This window comes from Ornithorhynchus anatinus, chromosome X2, assembly GCF_004115215.2.
Source record: "Ornithorhynchus anatinus isolate Pmale09 chromosome X2, mOrnAna1.pri.v4, whole genome shotgun sequence".
NCBI classification, from domain to species: domain Eukaryota; kingdom Metazoa; phylum Chordata; class Mammalia; order Monotremata; family Ornithorhynchidae; genus Ornithorhynchus; species Ornithorhynchus anatinus.
This window is the reverse complement of record NC_041750.1, coordinates 13,041,434-13,056,763: the sequence shown is the minus strand read 5'-3', so window position 1 is coordinate 13,056,763 and position 15,330 is coordinate 13,041,434.

Below are 15,330 nucleotides of genomic sequence, written 5' to 3'. Positions count from 1 at the left end.
TTACTAACGAATCACAAGTGCAAAAGCTGTACAGCTGGCAGTCCAGCAAATTCAAGGTTGGGAAAAGGGCAGGGTGTCTGTGTGTCTCTCCTCACACCCTGCCCTTCAGTGGTTTCCCAGTGTCAACCCAATTCTCAGGGATGGTTTTCCCCTGAAGAACCAGTACGCTGTAGATAATTCCTGTCAAGAAGCAGATCCCGCCAGGAAAATCCTAGGGAGATAGTTTCTAATCAATCAATCAATCGGTGGAATTTATTAAGTGCTTTCTATGTGCATTGGACTAAGTGTTTGGGAGAGTACACTCCGACAGAATTAGCAGATAGCTTACATTCATTCAATAGTATTTATTGAGCGCTTATTATGTGCAGAGCACTGTACCAAGCGCTTGGAATGTACAAGTCAGCAACAGATAGAGACAGTCCCTGCCCTTTGACAGGTTTACAGTCTAATCGGGGGAGACAGGCAGACAAGAACAATGGCAATAAAAAGAGTCAAGGGGAAGAACATCTCATAAAAACAATGTCAAATAAATAGAATCAGGGTGATGTACATCTCATTAAACAAAATAAATAGGGTGATGAAGATATGTACAGATGAACAGACGAGTACAGTGCTGAGGGGGTGGGACGGGACAGGGGGAGGAGGAGAGGGAAATGGGGAGAAGAGGGTTTAGCTGCGGAGAGGTGAAGGGGGGTAGAGGGAGCAGAGGGGAAAAAAGGGGGAGCTCAGTCTGGGAAGGCCTCTTGGAGGAGGTGAGCTTTAAGTAGGGATTTGAAGAGGGGAAAAGAATTAGATTGACGGAGGTGAGGAGGGAGGGCATTCCAAGGACCGCGGGAGGACGTGGCCCAGGGGTCGACGGCGGGTTAGGTGAGACCGAGGGATGGTGAGGAGGTGGGCGGCAGAGGAGCGGAGCGTGCGGGGTGGGCAGTAAAAAGAGAGAAGGGAGGAGAAGTAGGACGGGGCAAGGTGATGGAGAGCCTTGAAGCCTAGAGTGAGGAGTTTTTGTTTGGAACGGAAGTTGATAGGCAATCACTGGAGGTGTTTAAGAAAGGGGAGTGACATGCCTAGAACGTTTCTGCACGAAGATGAGCCGGGCAGTGGAATGAAGAATAGACTGGAGTGGGGCGAGAGAGGAGGAAGGGAGATCAGAGATAATGCTGATGCAGTAGTTTGGCCGGGATATAACGAAAGCCTGTAGCAGTAAGATAGCCATTTAGGTGGAGAGGAAAGGGTGGATCTTGGCGACATTGTAAAGGTGAGACCGGCAGTTCTTGGTAACGGATCGGATGTGTGGGGTGAACGAGAGAGACGAGTCAAGGATGACACCGAAGTTGCGGGCCCGAGAGATGGGAAGGATGGTCGTACCATCCACAGTGATAGGGAAGTCTGGGAGAGGACTGGGCTTGGGAGGGAAGATGAGGAGCTCAGTTTTGCTCATGTTGAGTTTTAGGTGGCGGGCAGACATCCAGGTGGAAACGTCCTGGAGGCAGGAGGAGATGCGAGCCTGAAGGGAGGGGGAGAGGACAGGAGCAGAGATGTAGATCTGCGTGTCATCTGCGTAGAGATGGTAGTCAAAGCCGTGAGAGCGAATGAGTTCACCAAGGGAGTGAGTGTAAATGGAGAACAGAAGAGGGCCAAGAACTGAGCCCTGAGGAACTCCAACAGTTAAAGATGGGAGGGGGAGGAGGCGCCTGCAAAGGAGACCGAGAATGACCGGCCAGAGACATAAGAGGAGAACCAGGAGAGGACGGAGTTCGTGAAGCCAAGGTGAGATAAGGTGTGGAGGAGGAGGGGATGGTCGACAGTGTCAAAGGCAGCTGAGAGGTCAAGGAGGATTAGAATGGAGTAGGAGCCATTGGATTTGGCAAGAAGGAGGTCATGGGTGACCTTAGAGAGAGCAGTCTCAGTAGAGTGGAGGGGACGGAAGCCAGATTGAAGGGGGTCCAGGAGAGAATGGGAGTTAAGCAATTCTAAGCAGCGAGTGCAGACGACTCGTTCTAGGATTTTGGAAAGGAAGGGTAGTAGGGAGATAGGGCGATAACTGGAAGGGGAAGTGGGGTCGAGAGAGAGTTTTTTTAGGATGGGGAGACATGGGCATGTTTGAAGGCAGAAGGGAAGGAGCCATTGGAGATTGAGTGGTTAAAGATAGAAGTTAAGGAAGGGAAGAGGGCAGGGGCGATGGTTTTTATAAGGTGAGCAGGAATGGGGTCCAAGGCGCAGGTGGAGGAGGTGGCACTTGCGAGGAGGGAGGAGATCTCCTCTGAGGATACTGCAGGGAAGGATGGGAAAGTAGGGGAGAGGGTTGGTGGGGGGAAGGGGAGAAGGGGAGGGGTGACTTTGGGGAGCTCAAAGCTTACAGTCTAGAGGAACAGTCTATCATTGAGTAATCAGTGAGTCACTGGCATTTATTGAGTGCTTACTGTGTGCAGAGAGCTTTCGTAAGCACTTGGGAGAGTCCAGTACAACAGAGTTGGCAGACAGATTCTCGGCCTCCAAGGAGCTTCCAGTCTAGAGGCCCTGGACACCACACACCACATCTGGACACCGACTCACTCTGCTAGCAGAGGTACAAGGTGTAGGACGGGCATCAAACTCACCTGTATGTTCCAGACAAGACGTCTCTCCAGTTCCAGATGATGAACTTCTCCTGGATTTGCCTGGAGAATTTCCCATCGGATTTTGCACGGTACACCTCTCCTGCCAAGCTCCAGACAGAAATGCTTTGTCTCGAGGAAGGAGGGGACAATGATGGAGACTCTTGCCTTCTCACAGCTCAATCAATCAATCTTATTTATTGAGCATTTACTGTGTGCAGAGCACTGTACAAAGCCCTTATAAGAGTCCAGTAGAACAAAATTGGTATACACGGTCCCAGCCCACAAGAAGTTTACAGTCTATAGCACGAGTCGGACATTTATATAAATCAGTAAATTACAGATATATATGTAGGTGCTGTGGGGTTGAAGGAGGGGTGAATAATGGGAGCGAATCAGGGTGATGCAGAAGGGACGGGGAGAAGAGGAAATGAGGGCTTAGTCAGGGAAAGCCTCTTGAAGGAGGTTTCCTGAGTTATCTCCTCAGGAGATACTCAGCCCCTGCAGAACAAGGTGTGGTATTTGTTAAGCGCTTAGTATATGCCAGACACCATACCAAGAACTGGAGTAGATACAAGATAACCAGGTTAGAAACAGTCCTTGTCCCACATGAGGTTCACAGTCTCAATCACCATTTTACAGATGAGGTAAGTGTGGCACAGAGAAGTGAAGTTACTTGCCCAAGATCACACAGCAGGCAAGTCGCAGAGCTGGGCTTGAGAAAGTGCAATGCAACAGAGCTGGTAGACCCATTCGTTGCCTACAACAAGCAAGAATTAGGTGTGGGAAATGGAAGGGACAGTGACAAGCCCTCAGTGGGTTGAAGAATGCAGTTTTAGATGTCCAAACTAGAGGAGACTGTGATGGGAGTGTAAGAAGCAGCATGGCCTGGTGATAGAGCACGGGCCTGGGCATCAGAAGGACCTCGGTTCTAATCCCAGCTCTGCCACTTGTCTGCTGTGTGATCTTGGGCAAATCACTTGATTTCTCTGTGCCTTGGTTACCTCATCTTTGTAATGGAGACTAAAACTGTAAGCCCCACGTGGGACAGGAACTATTTCCAACCCAATTATGTGGCTCAGTGGAAAAAGCCCAGCCTTGGGCGTCAGAGGTCATGGGTTCGACTCCCGGCTCTGCCACTTGTCAGCTGTGTGACGGTGGGCAAGTCACTTAACTTCTCTGTGCCTCAGTTACCTCATCTGTAAAATGGGGATTAACTGTGAGCCTCACGTGGGACGACCTGATTACCCTGTAGCTACCCCAGCGCTTAGAACAGTGCTCTGCACATAGTAAGTGCTTAACAAATACCAACAATATATTTATCCCAGCATTTAGAAGAGTGCCTGGCACGTAGTAAGCACTTAACAAATACCATAATTATTATCATTATTGCAGTCATCTTGTCATTTGATCGTAGGCTGCTGGAGGATGGAAGCCACATAGTCAAGATGGGCTGTATGGTCCCAAGTATTTGGCCGACACCCAGTCGACGAAGCTGACCATCTCGTGGACTTGGGTGGTGAGCGATATAACATTTGTGTTGTCAGGTTTTGGGTTTGAATTCTGAGCCTGACACTTGCCCTGCCATATGATCTTGATCAAGTTACTTCACCTTTCTGGGCTTCAGTTTCCTCCTCTGTAAAATGGGGCCAAGATATGTCTGCTCCCTTGTCCTTAGAATGCAAGTCCCCTGTGGAATAGGGACTGTGCCCAATGGGATTATCCTACCCCAGTGCTCAACACAGTGCCTGCCAATAATAAACTCTGAGTCGATGTCCTCAGGTGTTATTTGGTGATGAGCCATCATTTCAAGGGATATGGCCTCGGGCTGGTGGACGCCTAGTGTCTGTCCGTGGCTGTGGTTGGCTATGGGGAAGGCCGATGGAACGGCCAGATGCTTCAGAGACCTGTATCAGCCAGTGAAAGACTCATATAGACATGGGGCGGGCTGAATACTGGAACCCTTAGAACGATAGTGACTGCTTGGGCCCTGCATCGCTCTAAAGTCCATTGAGGAAGTGGCAAAAGTAAGCTCGCTGTTAGCAGGGAATGTGTCTGTTTATTGTTGTATTGCACTCTCCCAAGCACTTAGTAAAGTGCCTTGCCCGTGGTAAGGACTCAACAAATATGATTGACTGAACTACATCTCAGTCATAGGCCGGTGAGAATGTAGGGGTTGTGTGAGGAGGGGGGCATCTCCTCAGGCAGAGGTGGCGGGGAAGAGACAATTCTCATCCACCAGAGGAGCCAACCTGGCTTGTTTTGAGGCCATTCCCATAGCCATTGTCCCATTTGGCTTTCTGGAAGAACGGATGTTCCTAGCTGTGGAGCGTTGCAACAGGAGGGGGCAGTGTTTGTTCGCCGTTGCTAGGGCTAATGGGGTTAAATATGAGGAAGAAATGAATGGAAATGGAAGGAATGTCTGCCTCATCTGCTATTTAATTAGTGTGTTTTGAAAAGGGGATACCCTCCTTACTTGTTGTTGATGGGGATTTAGTTTGGGCGCTCCTCTGGACTGTAAGCTTCATCAAACATCAATGGTATTTATTGAGGGCTTACTGTGTACAGGCCACTTTTTTATGGTATTTAAGCGCTTTTCACGTGCCCAGCACTGTACTGAGAGCTGGGGTAGGCACAAGCACTTATTGGCAGGAATTATATTTACTGACAGAGTTGTATTGTTTCCTCCCAAGATCTCAGTAAAGTGCTCTGTTTACAGTAAGCACTCAATAGTTTTTTAAAAGGCATATGTGTGTGTGTGTGTGTGTGCACGAGCACGTGCATACATTAGCGTGCTCATGAATGATGGTAGGGGAGGTGGCTAACTGGGTGGGTGCGTAAAACAGTGGTTGCCCCTATGGACACAGAAGCTGGTCCTGGAAATGGGGTTTGGGTGTCTGTGCAGGGCGCTGGTTCTTTTTGACTTCATGGTGGGACTGAAGACCCAGGGCCCATAATTCTCTCAACAGGTCAAAATCTTGCCTTGAGAGTTCCCCTGCACATCCTCGTTCCCCAAAGAAGGGACTCCTCTGTGTCTGACAGTGGCTTCTGAGGAAGCCATTTAGGTGGTGCTTTGTCAGGAATAAGGCCGGGGTTGCCACTGTCTACTTCATCCTCTGCTGAGAAATTGGTATGGGAATTTTAGGAGGACATTCATTCATTCATTTAATCATATTTACTGAGCGCTTACTGTGTGCAGAGTACTATACTAAGCGCTTGGAAAGTACAGGTCAGCAACAAAATAGAGACAGTCCCTGTCCACAACAGGCATACTGTCTAAAAGGGGGGGACAGACATCAAAAGAAGTAAACAGGCATCAATAGCATCAGTATAAACAAATAGAATTGTAGATATATACACATCATTAATAGAAATAAATAGAATAATAATAATAATAATGTTGGTATTTGTTAAGCAGTTACTATGTGCAGAGCACTGTTCTAAGCGCTGGGATAATACAGGGTAATCAGGTTGTCCCACATGAGGCTCACAGTCTTAATCCCCATTTTACAGATGAGGTATCTGAGGCACAGAGAAATGAAGTGACTTGCCCACAGTCACCCAGCTGACAAGTGACAGAGCTGGGGTTCGAACTCATGACCTCTGACTCCCAAGCCCGTGCTCTTTCCACTGAGCCACGCTGCTTCTTTAGAATTATAAACATATGTATATATATACAAGTGCTGTGGGGTGGGGAGTGGGGTAGAGCAGAGGGAAGGGGTCAGGGCAAGGGGGAGGGGAGGAGGAGTAGAGAAAAGGGGGGCTCAGTCTGGGAAGGCCTCCTGGAGGAGGTGAACTTTCAAAAGGGTTTTGAAGAGGGGAACGTGTGATTATTTGGTGGATTTGAGGAGGGAGGGCATTCCAGGCCAAAGATAGGACGTGGACCAGGGGTCGATGGTAGGACAGGCAAGAATGAGGCACAGTGAGAAGACTAGTTAGCACCAGAGGAGCAGAGTGCGTGGATTGGGATGTAGAAGGAGAGAAAGGAGGTGAGGTCAGAGGGGCCAAGGTGATGGAGAGCTTTGAAGCCAATAGTGAGGAGTTTTTCCTTGATATGGAGGTTGATAGGCAACCATTGATTCATTTCCAGGCAACAGAGTGAAGTATAGACTGAAGTGGGGAGAGACAGGAGGTTGGGAGATCAGCAAGGATGCTGATGCAATAATCCAGTTGGGATATGATGAGCAATTGTAATAACATGGTAGCGGTTTGGATGGAGAGGAAAGGGCGTATCTTGGCGATGTTGTGAAGGTGAGACTGGCAGGTTTTGGTATCAGATTGGACATGTGGGGTGCATGAGAAAGCGGAGTCAAAGATGACCCCAAGGTTGTAGTCTTGGTAGACGGGAAGGATGGTAGTGCTGACCACAGTGACAGGAAAGTCAGGGAAGATAAGGAGCTCAATCTTAGACATGTTGAGTTTTAGGTGGCGGGAGGAATCCAGGTGGAGATGTCCTGAAGGCAGGAGGAGAAGAAAGCCTGGATGGAGAGAGACAGAGAAGGAGATGTAGATTTGGGTATCATCTACGTAGAAATGATAGTTGAAGCTGTGGGAACGAATGAGTTCACAGAGTGAGTATAGATGGAGAACAGAAGGGGACCAAGAACTGACCCTTGAGGGACCCCTGCAGTTAGGGGATGGGAGATGGATTTCAGTGGTAAGAGGCACAGAGAGGCACAGTAGATAAGTTGCATTGACAGTCAATCATACAAGCTGGGCACCTGCAGATGCAGGCAGTGTACTAGAAACTGACTTCTGGCCAATGTTCAAAGGTGCTGCATATCTCTGGACTCAGGAATACTTACACTTTGGGTCTGATATTTTCAGTAGGGAGGAGAGGGAGGAAGGGATCTCAGGTGCGGAGAGGGCTCTGGTGTGAAGAGTAGGGTAGAGCATCATAGAGAAAAATTCTCTCATTGGAACTGCCTTTCACAGCTCTAGCTCCCACAGACGGACCTTTCCATTTGTGCTAGGGCGTACTCCCAGGAGAGTGGGAGGTCAGTGTCAAGACTGACTCTGTGTGTGTTTGTGTGTGTGTGTGTGTGTGTGTGTGTGTGATGAGGCCGTCTCTTCGCCCCCTGACTCTCTTGCCCCACCTCTGGATAGGATGACTTGAGGGAAAATCTGACCGGCTATTACTTTCTAAACAGAGGCTGCTCAACACTTCATCCTGCACTTGAGAACCATCCTTTTGCAGTATGAATACAGGCAAATAAATTCTCAGATTTGCCCCACCAATGAACCATGGAGCAGTGGATCACATTGTCCCCACAAAGAAGGTGTTGTGTGTGATGGGGTCCTTCTCTCTGTCACCCAGGCCCTTACCCCCAACTCCCCCCATCTCTCTTCCACCTCTCTCCCTCCCCTGTCTTGGGGGGATGATTTGAGGGAAAATTTCACCGGCTATTACTTTTTAAACAGAAGCTGCTCAATACTTCATCTTGGACTTGAGGACCCCCTCAGTCCCTCACATATAGAGCGCCACTCCTTTGAGACTATAGATTGCCACGTACCCCCTCCTTCTGCTCCCCTTCCTCTGCCTGCTTGCTCCTCCTCTTTACAATAACAATAACAATAAAGAAGGCATTTAAGTGCTTACTGTGTGTAAAGCACCGTTCTATGCGCTGAAGTAGACACAAGCTGATCAGGTTGTAGACAGTTCCTTTCCCACATGAGGCTTATAGTCTTAATCCCCATTTTATTGATAAGGCAACTGAGGCACAGAGAAGTGAAGTGATTTGCCCAAGGTCACACAGCCGACAAGTGGAGGAGTTGGGATTGGAATCCAGGTCCTTCTAACTCCCAGGTCCGTGCTCTATCTACGAGGCCATGCTGCTTCCTCCCTCCTCCTCCTCCCCATATCTGTCAGGATGCTCTTCTGTCCTGTCTTTCTCGACCTTTCAGCTGCTTCTCTCACTGTGGACCACCCTGTTCACCCATGAACACTAGGTACTCTCAATTTCCCCATCACAGCCCCCTCCTGGCCTTTCTCCTCTGGCCTCTCCTTTTCGTCCTTCCTCTGATACTTCCTCTACCTCCCTCTTCTTACCACTGGGTGACCCCCAAGTTGTATCCTCTTCTATTCTCATGCTGTGCCCACTCTCTTAGACCTCAGGAGGTCTCACAGATACCCACTACCTGGCTTCACTCTTCTCCCCTTACAACTCAGTCCACACACTTCACCCTTGAGGTGAGCTACACACTGGACCTCTTTTTTTCACACACTCGTGCTCTCTCACTCTCCTCCTGTTTAGCTTTTTTTTTCCTTTGACTCCCGACCTTCTCATGCAGCAGACCATTGCCTTCCATTTTTAAGGATCTTCTGAGATGACATTTTCTCCAGGAGGCAGTGCACTCTATTCCCCCCCTCCCACCCCCACCCCAAACTGTCACTTCAGTGATCTCATAGCTTAAAGACTTGGCCATTCACTAACCTTAAGCACCTCACACTTAAAATTACCAGAAAGAAGAAGTCCTAGAATATGAGAGGTACCTGTTTTCCTGGCTCAATTGCAATCTCCTGAAAGACTTATCTTAACTTCACTGATTCAGACTAGCCAGGATAGAGGGCTCTAGCCCCGCCACCCTAAAACCATGGTTGTCATTTGGATCACCCTTTTTGACCAATCACTGCTCATGTTCACAGGGGAGCTGAGAGGAGAGGTCAGGTGCCCAGAGTTTTGACTAGGTCAAGACCGACCCACCCGCCGACCGTACCACTGGACGCAAACTGCTCGGAGTCACCACTGCCACGGGGACTTTCACGGTGCAGCGTGGATCTAATTCGCCTCTGACACCTCCCTCATTTCTGGAGTCTCCCATGCCTCAGTATACCTAAAATAGATTTTTTTATCTTTTCACCCAAACCTTATACATATCTGTTATTTATTTTTTATTAATTTATTCTAATGCCTGCCTCCCCCCTCTAGCATTAAGTTCACTGTGGGAAAGCAAAGTGTGGCATATTTGTACATTCAGTCAACCATTCGATTGTATTTATTGTGCACTTACTTTGTGCAGAGCATTGTACTAAGCTCTTGGCAAGTACAATTCAGCAATAGAGACAATCCCTGCCCACACCGGGCTTACACTCTAGAAGCTTGTTATGCTGTACTCTCCCTAGTGCTTTGTTCAGTGCTCTGCACACAGTAAGCATTCAATAAAAATGATGGATAGGCCCAGAGACCAATGGTGAGTATTGATTGCTGGGGCTCATGGGGCCACAAGTGGTCTGGGACCCCCGGAGGCTTCACCGGGTAATTATGCCCCCTGGGAGCTTAAGTGGGTTACTTTACCCCCTGGAGGCCCAAGTGATTTATTATGCCCCATGGTGGGAGTGGGGAGTGGGTCTTCGGGACCCTCAGGGGCCAAAGTGAGTCACTGGGGCCCCTGAGGCACCCAGGTGTGTTGTTATGCCACCTGTGGTGGTGGTGGTGTGGCCGGAGTATTGGGGCTCTTAGGGGGTCAAATGGAGTATTGGGGCCACTCGGCACCCAAGTGGGTTATTGGGGGCCCCAACAGCTCAAGTGAGTTACTGGGGTCCCTGTAGGCTCGAGTGAGTTATTTGGGCCCCCAGGAGGCTAAGTGCGTTATCGGGGGCCCCAGGGTTCCAAATAGCTTATTGGACTCCTGGGAGCCCACGTGGGCAATTCAGACCCCTGTGGGACAAAATGGATAGTTGGGACCCTCAGGATGCCAAGTGGTTCTTAGGGCCCCCGCGAGCAATCAGGTTAATTCTCCTCCCTGGCGGCCACCTGGGGGCAATAGAGAGGCGCAGCTACCCAGACCAACGGCTACTGCCACGAGGGGGTGATAGAGAAGCACAGCTTCAAGAACAAGTCGTCTACTGCAGTACCATACTATCCTGCCACCAGGCGGCGATAGAGAGGCACAGCCGCACAGTATAATGATGGGTGCTGCCAGGGGGCGAGAGAGAGGGGCAGCTCCACTTGAAGAATATCAGGGAGCCTGCTGTCCCTAGGGGGCGATAGACAGATGCAGCCGCCCAGAATTTCTATTCTTGCCAAAAGGGGACAGGCTGCTGCTCTCAGACCCGAGGGTGGTTCTGGTTCCAGGGGCCAGGGACATCTGTCCAGAACAGCTGCAGCTCAGTGCGTCTCCTTGGCCTGGAGGATCATCTCTCTTACACTGTAGGCAGGGTCAACTCCCAGATTTTCCCCATTACTCAGTGGGCTGTATTGCTAGCCCAAAGAGAAAGGTGATGTGTGTGTGCGTGTGTGTGTGTGTGTGTGTGTGTGTGTGTGTGTGTGTGTGTGTAATGGGGGGAAGAAGAGTGATATGAGGCGGCTACCACTCATGGGATAACCAAGACCTGGGCTCTGTAAAGGAAACTAGCTATCTGACTTGTCTGACTTTACAGAGCACTGCACTGACGGTGCAGAAGGGCGAAGGAGTGGGAATGGGAGAAGACCCAGGCTCCTTAATTCTAAAGACATGTCAAGCCTCCCTGGAACTATAGTCCTGATTGGAGAGTCCACTGCACAGCCTCAGTCCCCAGAGAAGGGACCTGTCTGGGCTCAATGCAGAAGCTTGTGGGATCCAGTGTCAGGACAATGGATATCAGTGTCTCTACCCTATTTCTCTCTGAGAAGCAGAGTTGTGCAGACTCCTGCCTGAGCTCAAGTCATCAGGAGTGTGGGCTGGGAGGACAGAAGGCAGGTATTAGAGTAGAAATTGAATTCTATCCAGCATGAGGTTCTGTACCTTCAAGCAATCAATCGGATTTATGGAGTGCTTACTGTGTGCAGAGCACTGTACTAAGCGCTTGGGAGAGTTCACTAGGACAGACACATTCCCTGCCCACTACAACATGGCCTAGTGGCAAGAGCATGGGCTTGGGAGTCAGAGGACATGGGTTCTAATTCTGGCTCCGCTACCTGTCTGCTATGTGACCTTGGGCAAGTCACTTAACTTCTCTGTACTTCAGTTACTTCATCTGTAAAGAAGGGATTAGGAATGTGAGCCCCACGTGGGTCAGTCTGATTATCCCACATCTCCCCCCTGCTTAGAACAGTGCTTGGCATGTAGTAGGTGCTTAACAAATACCACAATAATAACTCAGTATTGTACTCCTCCAGCATTTCATACCATGCTTTGCACACAGTAAATGCTCAGTAATTACCAGTATGTTTTCACCACCTTCTCTCTTTAGTGCATAGAGCATGGGCCTAGGAGTCAGAAGGTAATGGGTTCTAATCCTGTCTCTGCCATTTGTCTGCTGTTTGGCCTTGGGTGAGTCACTTCACTCCTCTTTGCCTAGTTACCTAATCTCTATAATGGGGATTGAGACTGTGAGCTCCACATGGCTCAAGGACCGTGTCCAACTCAATTTTCTTATACCTATCTCAACGCTTAGTACACTGCTTGGCATATTTTAAATGCTAAAGAAATACCAAAATTATTTATTATAAATATTATTATTGTTACCCCCTCTCTGTGCTCATAATCATTGCATTTCTGTACAAAAAGTGTATAGTTTACAGATAGGCACATAAATGCTGCAGGGAAAATAGCGAATGTCCAAAGGTCACAAGATGCAAGGGTGTAGACATTGCAGAAGGGCGAAGGAGTGGGAATGGGGAAAGAGGGCTTAATCAATCGGAGAAGACCTCTTGGTGGAGTTGCCACCTTAATAATGCTTTGAATACGGGGAGAGGGGGGGAGAGTGATGGTCTGGCCTAAGTGGAGCAAGGAGGGCGTTTCAGACCAGGGGGAGGCCTGGGGCAAGGAATCGGAGGCGACAGAGACGAGGTGGAGGCCCAGGGAGTAAAGCCGGCGCCGTTGGTGCAAAGTGCCACCAGGAGATAGAGAATCAGCATCTGGAAGAGAAGCAGCACCGCCTAATGGTTACAGCCCGAGCCTGCACATCGGAAAGATCGGGCTCCTAATTAAGCCTCGACGACTTGTCTGCTGGGTGACCTTGAGCAAGCCGTCTCATTTCTCTGAGCCTCAGTTACCTCATCTCTAAAATGGCAAGTAAGACTTGTGAGTCCCATGTGGGAAGTGGACTCTGTCTAAACTTATGAGCTTCTGTCTATTCCAGCGCTTAGTACAGTGCCTGGCACAGAGTACATGCTTCACAAACACCATGAAAAAAAATCAGTGCCACCGGGTAGTGAGAGAGAGGCGAAGCCTCACAGAACCGTAGCTAGTACCACCATGTGGCTATTGAGAAGCTTGTTGCCACTAGGCGGCGATAGAGAGGTGCAGCTGGCCCCAATACCAATTAGTGCCACAAGGGGGCAGGCTGCTGCTCTCAGATCCGAGAGTGGTTCTGGGTCCAGGGTCCAGGGGCATCTCTGCAGAGCAGTTGCACAGTGGTTCTCCTTGGCCTCGAGGATCATCTCCCTTAATAATAACAAAGCTGGTATTTGTTAAGTGCTTACTATGTGCCAAGCACTGTTCTAAGCACTGGGGTAGATACAAGGTAATTAGGTTGTTCCATGGGGGGCTCACAGTCTTCATCCCCGTTTTACAGATGAGGTAACTGAGGCAGAGCGAAGTTAAGTGACTTGCCCAAGGTCACACAGCTGACAAGTGGCAGAGCCCATTGAACCTACGACCTCTGACTCCCAAACCTGGGCTCTTTCCACTAAGCCACGCACTCACGTGTGTGTGTGTGTGTGTGTGTGTGTGAAAAATAAGGGTGAAGAAGAGTGATGGGGCAGCTGCCACTCATGGGAGAACAGGGGTCTGGGCCCTGTGCAGGAAGCTAGTTCTGTCTGATTTGCCTGGGACTGAGAAGACCCAAGGCCCTTAATTCTACAGACGGGTCAAGCCTCCCTGGGACTATACTCCTGTCTGCAGGGTCACTGCACAGCCTCACTCTCCGGAGATGGGACCCTTTTCGGCTCAGTGAGGAAGCTTGTGTGGTCTAATGTCAGGAGGAGGTTAGACTGTCTATCCTTGTTTCTACCCTATTTCTCTTTGAAAGCAGAGTTGTGCAGACTCCTGCCTGAGAAGTATTCAACAGGGTTATGGTCTGGGAGGACAGAAGACAGGTATTGTACCAGAAACCAAATTCTACCCACTGTGCATGCAGTTCTGCACCTTCAATCAAACACTTGGATTGATGGAGTGCTTCCTGTGTGCAGAGTCCTGTACTCAGGGCTTGGGACAGTAACAAGTTTATAGTCTAGAGGGGACTGGAGTTCCTGGCGTAACAGAATTGGGGATCTGGGGGTGAAGGGGATCTTGGGCAAGTCTTAATAGGACATTGCAGCAGTCAGCTAATACAACCATCTGTCTAAATCCTCTCTTGGCATTAGGGTCAGTGTTTTAGAGGATGGGGAAACTAGTATTCGCTCCAAACTAGCTTGTCTAAAAACCCCAACTCATCACTTTCCTTCTCTGATACTGTTGATTTCTTAATTCTAGCCCCGAGACTGAAATGTCTGGTAACAAACACAGTTCTCAACTTTTACCAGAGGGCAGGATGAGAGCCCCAGGACCTTGGGATCAATAATCATGCCATCTCTCCAGATCAGTTCCACAGCTCTAGATGAGGATTACTGCAGAAGGTGGTGGTGAGTCATGAGTCCTTCTCTTTCTCCCCTCTCATCCCCCAGCAGTGCACAAGATGACCAAGCTTAGACTGTCCAACTCTCTCTGTAGACTCTCTCCATAGACACTGTTCAGTCGATCTCCCCGCCTGGAGGACTATCTCACTGAAGTGTGGGTTCATGGAGGTCAATTCCCAGACTAGCCCCACCATTGAGAAGGCCTTGCTTCCCCTGCAAAGGGAAGGTCATGTAAGTATGAGAGACTGTGGGCTGGGGGAAAGAATAGTGAGGAGAGGGCTGCCACTAGCACAGAGACCAGTTTGGGGACCAGGGGCCGGGGCTCTCTGCCGGGAACTGGTCCTGTCTGACTTGACTGTGGGCCTGAGAATACCCAGGGCCTTACTATAGCTGGGTCAAACCTCCATGTGCCCACAGTTCCCCCAGAGAAGGATCCCTTCTGTGACTGACAGTGGTAGCTTCTGGACATCTAGGTCAGGAGAAGGACCATGTAGCAATCAATGTGTCCATCCTATTCCTCACTGAGAAATAGCGTTTTATAGGTTCCTAGCTGAGATCAAGTCAGCAGATGCGAGGACAAAGCCAGTTTTTTACTAGGAACTGAATTCTATATCGTGTCATTCTGGACCTCCAGTCTCCAGGGGAGAACAAGCCCCTTCTGGGAATCTGAGGAGAGGATGGGCAAGTGTTAGTAGGGCAGAGTGTGGCAGTCAAATTAGCAGCAGTTGTCTGGGTGTCTACCTAAACTTGTTGGGCAGCGGAGGAAGAGTGATAAAAAAGTTTTGGCAAGACAAGATTATCTTGTGCTTCTCCCACACACCCATGCACCCAGCTCTGAGCACTGGTTTTCCTTCCAAAAGATGAGGTCCCGTTCAGACCCTCAGAATCACGAATGCCGGTGCCTCAATACCAGGGTCCACAGCTCTACATAATAATGTTGGTATTAGTTAAGCACTTACTATGTGCAGAGCACTGTTCTAAGCGCTGGGGTAGATACAGGGCAATCAGGTTGTCCCACGTTGAGACTCACAGTCTTAATCCCTATTTTACCCACAGTCACACAGCTGACAAGTGGCAGAGCTGGGATTCGAACCCATAACCTCTGATTCCCAAGCCCGTGCTCTTTCCACTGAGCCACGGTCCATCAGCTGGGACCGTAGAAGATGCTCCAGTGCACCTTACTCCCATGAGACCAA